Here is an 8233-nt window from a genome sequence, read left to right on the forward strand (position 1 = left end):
GGATGCACCAGAAACAAAATTGCCTGTGAAAGCTTTCCTTTAACAACTAAGTACAACTAAGGATTAAGAAGCCTACTGAATATTTGTAAACCAAGACATGTCAGAGATTTTAATGCAAACAAATAATTTACCAGTTCTCCACAGGCTGCAAGGGACTCCTGCCCAACATAAGGACCACCCTGCTGTTTAAATGTAAGATCTGTTTTCAAGTTTTTTTATATAGCTTTTTAATTTAAAAAACTCTTTTTTTCCTTTTCTTTCTTTTTGTTTTATCTTTTCTTTCATTTATTTTTCTCTTTTTCTCTTTTCTTTTTCTTTCCTTTTTTCTTATCCTTCCTTTTTTTCTCTTTCTTCTTTTTCTTTCCTTCTTTTCTTTTTCTCTTCTTCTTTGTTTTTTCTCTGCAAGGGCAAGTAATCTGCATTTTGATCTGAGGCAGCTGAAAAAACCGTGTCTGGAGTCTCCACAAAAAAATTCAGTTTGAGGCCAACACCCCATAGGGAAAATTTCAGACTTGTGAAAGCTGGCAAAGTTTTACGAGCAACTGAAAACCTGTACAATGCAAAATGTCAGCTTCAAAGTAAGTGACATTACACTGCACTTGGCTGGTGTTTTTAAGTAGAGAGGTTATCTGAGATTTAGGCAGCTGTAGAGATACTGGCCTTACATTTTCACTGATTTAAATATATTAGGTCAGTTCCAACCTATTGACCTTGTACAACTGAAAAAGAAAAGACACAGACTGAGTATCTGCATCCTCTTCTGATCTTTCTCTAAACTTCCCTGTGTAGCACTGCACAGACAGACCAAACACAAGAACTGTGCATTCCTCTTCTGGTCCCAACACCATGGGATTTTTTACACTGGACATGATTCTCTAAGATGCATGTTAATATTGGAATAAAAAGCATGTCAGTCAGTCATCAGCCCAGTGTGTCTGAACACATTTTTTAAATACTCTTTTTTTATAAGTAGGAATCATTAGAAAGTTTAAGTTCAGATACAGTTTTCAGACCCCAAGCAACAAATGAGATTCTCTGATCACGTTTCACTGTTCAGTTTGTGTATTTCCTACTCCTTTGCTATCCAATATTTCAGCCTTATCATGAAGAAATTTCTCCAAAAGAATATTGCCATACTTGTTTCACAGATATTCCTCCAATACCTTATTTTTCAGGGTTACACAGATTCCAGCAATGTCTATGTGGAGGCTTGGTAAAATTCTTATAATGCCATAAAAACCTTCTTTGAAAGATATTTTGCTTTATTTAATGAGCATTTTTAATGCAAATTTCTTCAAAAGAATTTTGTGTACTGACACACAATTGTAAAGGTCAATCTTTGTTTCATTACTTCATTCTTTGCGACCAGTTTTGTCATCAAAGGAAGTATTTCTTACAGCTGCATTCATCTTTCTTTGCCCTCAAGCCTTTGGCTCCCAGGCATTGTGGCTGCCTGTGTGCACAGGCAGTTCAGTGCACATCCCAGCTCTGGTTGTGTAAATTCACCCTGCAACTGGAGACGAGTGCGTGTGGCGCCTTTGTCCCCAAGCACCCTGGGCTGAAGCGAGTTGGTGGCTTTGTCTGCATGTGCAGTGTTGGCTGTAACGTGCCTGTCTCAGTGGCCAGCCATTTGTTCTGGCAGACATCAGGCCAGATGCTACCCCAAACACAGGCACTGTGACAGCCCGGGCCCCTCTCCAAGCCTTGCTTCCCACAAACTGTATGAAGCTTCCTGCCAACACCAAGCCAGTTCTGTCTTCAGCTGTCTCACGGAGCACTCTGAGCACCAGCAGTAACTGGAGAAGTGCAGATGGATGGGTCAGAGCCCCTTCACAGGCTCCAGGGGATGGTGATGGGCAGCACAGCAAGCTGCAGCAGGCTCATGCTCGAGCTCCATGGTGAGGACACTCTGCTGGCAGCAAACCCAGGGCTGGCTCCATGGTGAGGACACTGCCTGCTGGGAGCACACCCAGGGCTGGCTCCATGGTGAGGACACTGCCTGCTGGGAGCAAACCCAGGGCTGGCTCCATGGTGAGGACACTGCCTGCTGGCAGCAGGTCCTGCAGCAAACCCAGGACTGGCAGCTGCAGCAGCAGGGGACATGGCAGGTGACTGTCCTGGAGTTCTGTGTCTTCAATGAGGCAGATAACAGAGAAGGCTGGGGAACAGGGAAGCCTCCACTTGTGAGCAGCTCGCCACCAATAATGACAAACAACCTGGTGCAGAGGGTTGCATCTAGATGATCTTTAACAGCTCTTCCAACCCAAACCATTCTGTGACTCTGTGAACCATGCCTTGGGAGAGGAATGCAAGGTTATTAAGCACTTGCCACTTGGTGCCTATGGATCACATCCACTGATTGAGACCTGGGCAGTTTTATAGACTTGGGATCTCCCACCCACCACACAGATCAATCACAGGGGCCTCTCATTCCCTTGTCCAGCATGAATGCCAAGCCCTGACTCATAACATTGCTTTGCAGCTTGGAGCACCTCATGTCCTTTTGGTCTGACAGTGCCTCTCCTATGCCGTGACTTTGCTTAATTCCATGATTTTGGTTCCATGGATAAAATTCCAGATAACTTGGCCTGTCTTCACTTTTCTGTAGGGAATTTCAAGGGGTTCATCCACTGAGATTTTGTGCATGGCCATATGCCTCTGTCACAGCAGACAGCAACAACCAGAGCTGCTTTGGGAGGTTCCAGCAACTCTTTTCTTACCGTGAATTTTGCCCCAGGTGAGAGGAGTTAAGGAACCTTCTTTTCAGAGCCATTTTAGGCACAGAGGCTGTGATTCAATAATTCCTGCTGCATTTCCTTCTGTGGGTCACAGCCCATTCTTCAATGGTCTTGCATGGAAACTCTTGAGACCATCTAGCCTGGGACATTTTTCGTGAAAGACCAAATGGTTGCTAAGAGATAATGAAGGACCAGTGATGGCAATATGTGCTTGTGGTGGCCATAGAAAGTCCCTTTCCTAAGCCAGCAGCAAAACCAACCAGGAATGGGGTGTCAGTCAGCCATTAAAGGCTTGGCAGTATCTGCAATATCAATTCTGTAATGTCTGAGAATGAAAAAGAGAGGGGCAAACACGCATTGCTGTCTGAGAGCAGGCACCTCAGCATGTACACTAGAGGACTCTACAGAACTCACTGTCCTCAGAGGTTTGTATTGTGTAATTACAGTAATTCGACTTACAAACACAAATTAATGCCTGGACAATTCTTGAGAAATTCTAAACAGCGCTACAAAAACTACAGAATGGACAAGAAAATCTACTGTCTCCTAAGAGTAACTAGGCCTGGGCATGTCTTGACAGAGCAAAAAAATTATTTGAAATTATTCTTAGATAGAAAACATCCATTTACTAAAAACCAGGACCAAGAAACTATATTCTTCTGGATGCTTCTACCTGCTTCCACCTGTGAAAGGGCAGGGGAGGATTGTAAAAGATGGCCTAACATCAGTTTCTTTATGGCATAAGCCATTAAATTTCACTCACTTTGTGAACCAAAGGACTTGGGCAGAAATGCCAGGAAGTGCCATCCAATCTGGCATCAAGGGGAGGAAGATCCATCCCGTCCACTGCTTTGCTTGTGGTTGATCACCACCCTTTATCACTTAGGAAGCCAAGTCTATTTTTTTTTTTTTTTGCTCAAATCTATCTTGTTTAAACTCCAGCTATCCATGTCTCTCTTTAGACTGAATTCCTATAACTGGGAAAGTACTATATGATACATGACTACTTTTTTTTTTTTGTGTTCTTTTTGGTATTAAACAGCTAAAGACTTTTTAAACATCCAAATTCTTCTATAATTCTTTGTGGCCTCTCCAGTTTTTGGTCTATTGAAAAAAACATGACCCAGCAGAAAGAAATTCACCTTATTTCTACTACTACTCCACTCTGAGCATCCCCAAACAGCACCAGCCCTTTTTGTCCCACATGTATATGAGGCTGTTTTTGAGGTGACTTGTGACTGCATTCTTTTAAACGTTTCTAAAGTTTCCACTTTCCAGGATTCAGAAATATCTTCTAGGTACATGATTTGCATTCATTAATCCTAGACACTTAATTTTGCACTTGGACAGATTAGGACATAACTTATTTAAGTGGTTCAATTTACAAAGTAATTCAGTAATTCAGTGTGTGATGTTTCTGCATTGTCTTTTCCTCATCATCTCCATGTACTTATTCCAGCAACTTTGTCACAGTCACAAATAAAAACAGGAATTACTCTATGATGTCTTCTAGACCATGATGGAAGTGTTGGGCCATACCTAAGGTTCTACCTCTGAACAATCCAATTGTTAGGTGATTTCTGCCATGTTATGTATTTCTTCACCACTCTCAGTCCATCAGCTTTTAAGCCACATAATGTATGATACTGAAAGTAAGGGAGACGTTAGGTGTGTGTAGTTTGAAGCACCTTGCCCAAGTCTGCTCCATCTGCACAATTATATTGTGCTGCAGCTTCTCACCTACTCAAGTAATGAAGTTTGGTGTGTCTGCCAAGATCATTTTTCCCTAAGCCACACTTACTGGCACTAGTTACATTTCTACCCTTTTGTTCCTTATTAAAGAAATCCCATGTTTCTTTTCAATTATTTTAGAAGAACTGACTTGAACATGACAGCCAGCTTACTACCCAACTCAGACAAATGGGCACTGGCTGATATCACCCTTCCTGAAGTGGCTCAAGCCTTTTGAGATTTACTGTTATAAATGAACCAGCTACCTCCTCTGCTGACAAAGGCAGGCAGGAGTGCATTTTAAAGCACACAACTCCACATTTCCCTATACTTTTACTTCTCACTAGGCATTTCCTACTGATAAGTGACCAGAAACACTTTATGAGGTCTTACAGACTTTTGCACTGACAGCTTCTCCTTTGTTGCACTCAATTTTAAGTCTCCAGGGTTATCTGGACCTACAGATTAGACTATCAATAGAAAGACTGCTTATCCCTCATATTTCCTTCATTTTGGGACATATTTTTACAAGGATTCCTTTTCAATGTAACTGTCCTGAATACACTGTGTGTGAAAGTCAGCAGTACTACAGTCATGAAGCAGACCTTTATACCACTGCTAGGAGCAATCTTGTCAATCCTCCTTACTCCTTCCTTTTTAGTCCAATGACTGCAGGTAAATATTGGTGCACTTGCAATATTACTAACAATCAAAAGAAATATTATGGAACATTAGATCTTTGGGTAAAATTGCAGTATTTCCTTTTTATAGACAAGTTTCGAATAGAAGCTACAGGACAGAAAAATTATTCCAGAATTTCCATGAGAATATATTAACACAGGACTGTTCTGGGAGAAATTAGAACAATCCCCCTTCACTTTCTTTCCTACCCAACCTCCATCACTGTGGTTGCATAGGAAAAACATGAAAAGATAACTTCAGCAGGCTCATGTTTACTGTACAGTGACGTAGCCAGCTCACAATGAACCCTCATCACCAACTGAGGGGTTTGTCAAGGTCAAAAAATGGTTACTGAAACTTGATCAGGTAACCGGATGGTGAAATAACTCTATTTCATCTATTTCACAGATGAAGAAGCAAACACATGTCTACTTAAGACCTTCAAATCAGTCACCAGAAAGCTGACAAAACTGAAGTTACTCTCCTATAACCTGGAGCTTGGCAATAGAGGAGTTAGAGTTTGAGAAATCTGGAAGAGTTACTCAGCACAATGGTGTTTGCTATCCATGTTGCCAGTGCCTGGAAAAGGATCTAATTAACATACAAGATAAAAAGGAAGGAAATGTGACTGAAAACGGCTCATTATGAATTTTTATCATTTATTGACAAGAAAATTATCAGCAAGATGGATAAAAACATCAGCCATACTTACTTGGAGCTGTAACCCATTTTTCATGACTCAACATAGAAAGCAACTCCTTTTAAGATTACCAAGCTGGAACCTGATCACAACATTGTAAGAGCCATTGTGATAAATAAATGTCCAATTATGAAATTAGCAGCAGGTATCTCCAGAACTAACTCCATGACTGCTACATTCAAGTATGACTTTAAGAGGACACTGAGCAAAAGCCACTGACTGCATTTGCCTTTGTGAGGAAAAAGATACAGCACAGTACCTACTTCTGAGTGACACCAAAATAAACTAGGGAAAAATACAAAGGAACAGTAGATCACAAGTAAAATTAGAGTTGGACTGCAAGAGCTCTGTTCACTGAGAACTGAGAACAACTGAGCTATAAACTTTTATATACAAGCTGTATTCTCTCTCTGCTGTACTAAATGTGACACAACCTAACCACCAGTGAAGGTCAGAAATCCAATTATTTACAATGTAGTTTTACCCTTTGCCTACTGAATTCCAGAAAACGTTACAAAAACATTTCTACAGGTAAGTTAACCTATGTTGTTCCAAAGTGCTGCCAGCACAGCCATGGTACCTGCAGTTCCCAGTGTGCTCTGCCCTTGGGTACCTCTGCTGGCTGTGGGAGCAGAGAGGGCTGTGAATATCAGCTGCAAACACGGCTTCCTTCCTGGCAGCTGCACCCATGGGAGTTACCCTGTTTCTGATCACACCAGGGTGCCTGTGGCCTATTGGAAACCAGAGTGGTTGAGAAAACACTGAGGTAATGGCTCCATCAAGACAAAAATTACACAAAACATTCAAAATATGCTGGTATCTTGCTCCTGAGTGATGAAGAACAAGGGGGTAAATGTGGAACAGTTACATACAGACAGGATGAATGGCCAGCCAGTCAAGAAGTTAGCAAATAAGTTTGCAAAGAAGACTGCAAAACATCCAGCCATTTGCCCTCTAATGGCATTCTAGTTTTCTGAAGCTCTTCCCCTGCAATAACATGACAACTGGCTATGCTGAATCTTTGAGTGCAACATGCCCTGAATTCTGGATTTCCATTGCCTAGGTGAACAAAAAATTCAATAAAACGTCCTTGGAACCAAAGACCTTGGAGCATATTGTGCTGTTCACTGGAATTTTCTAAGCACTTTATGTTTGTTGGAAAACTGGCTTAGAAATCATAGAATTGTTCAAGCTGGAAGGTGTTTCTGCAGACTGTCTTCCCCAACCCTCCTGCTCAGAGCAGGGCCACCTACAACAGGTTGCTTAAGGCTGTGTCCAGTTGGGGTTTGAATATCTCCAAATCCAGAGGCTTCACTATCTCTTTGGGAAACATGTTCCACTGTTTCAAAGCAATTCAGTCTTAAATTCAAACATAAGGACAAAGAAACAAATTTTCCCATTTTTACTTATTTATACTAGAGTTACCTTGCTATTGACTATGAACTAACCATCACCCTTCTCTGTTTTTCCCTTAGCCTCTTCCATCCTGGCAAAAATATTTACTTAAGGCTATTTTACATTAACATCACATGTATGGTCAAGCTCAGAAAACCTTGTGAAGGTCAGTATTTTAGGATGCCTTCCTGAAACCCAGGTCTGGGCTGAGTCTACAAAAGTTTTACTATTACCTTAATGGAATTAAATAAAATAAAGTTTCAAAGGATTATTGCTCCCCTGCTGTTCTCAGTATCACGGTGTGTTGGGTTTATGCAGGTAGGTCATGGTAGCAGGGGGGCTACAGGAGTGGCTTCTGTGAGAAGCTGCTGGAAGCTTCCTCCACACCCAGCAGAGCCAAAGCCAGCTCCAGGATGGACCCACAGCTGGCCAAGGCTGAGCCCATCAGGAATGATGGGAACATCTCTGTGAGAACTTATTTGAGAAGGAAAAAAAAAAGGTTTTTTGTGCAGGTGTAACTGCAGGCAGAGAAAAGCAGGGTGAGAACACGTGAGAGGAACAACTCTGACACCAAGGTCAGTGGAGAAGGAGGGGCAGGAGGTGCTCCAGGCACCAAAGCCAAGGTTCCCCTGCAGCCCATGGAGGACACCCAAGGTGGAGCAGGTGGATGCCTCAGAGGAGGCTGTGAGTCCATGGGAGGCCCCTGCTGGAACAGGCTCCTGGCAGGGACCTGCAGACCCATGGCATGAGGAGTCCATGCTAGAACAGGCTCTGTAGGACCTGTGACCCTTTGGGGGACCCACACTGAAGCAGGCTGTGCCTGAAGGACTGCACCCCATCTCTGGTGTGACCCACCTTGCAGCATTTTGTGCAGAGCTGTTGCCTGTGGGATGAACTCATGCAGGAGATGTTAATTGAGAACTGTCTCCTGCGGGAAGGATTCCTCATCCTGAGCAGTGGGAGGAAAACTCTGTGATGAATTGATCAT

Source organism: Melospiza georgiana, chromosome 2 (genome assembly GCF_028018845.1).
Source record: "Melospiza georgiana isolate bMelGeo1 chromosome 2, bMelGeo1.pri, whole genome shotgun sequence".
In the NCBI taxonomy this organism is placed as follows: Eukaryota; Metazoa; Chordata; class Aves; order Passeriformes; family Passerellidae; genus Melospiza; species Melospiza georgiana.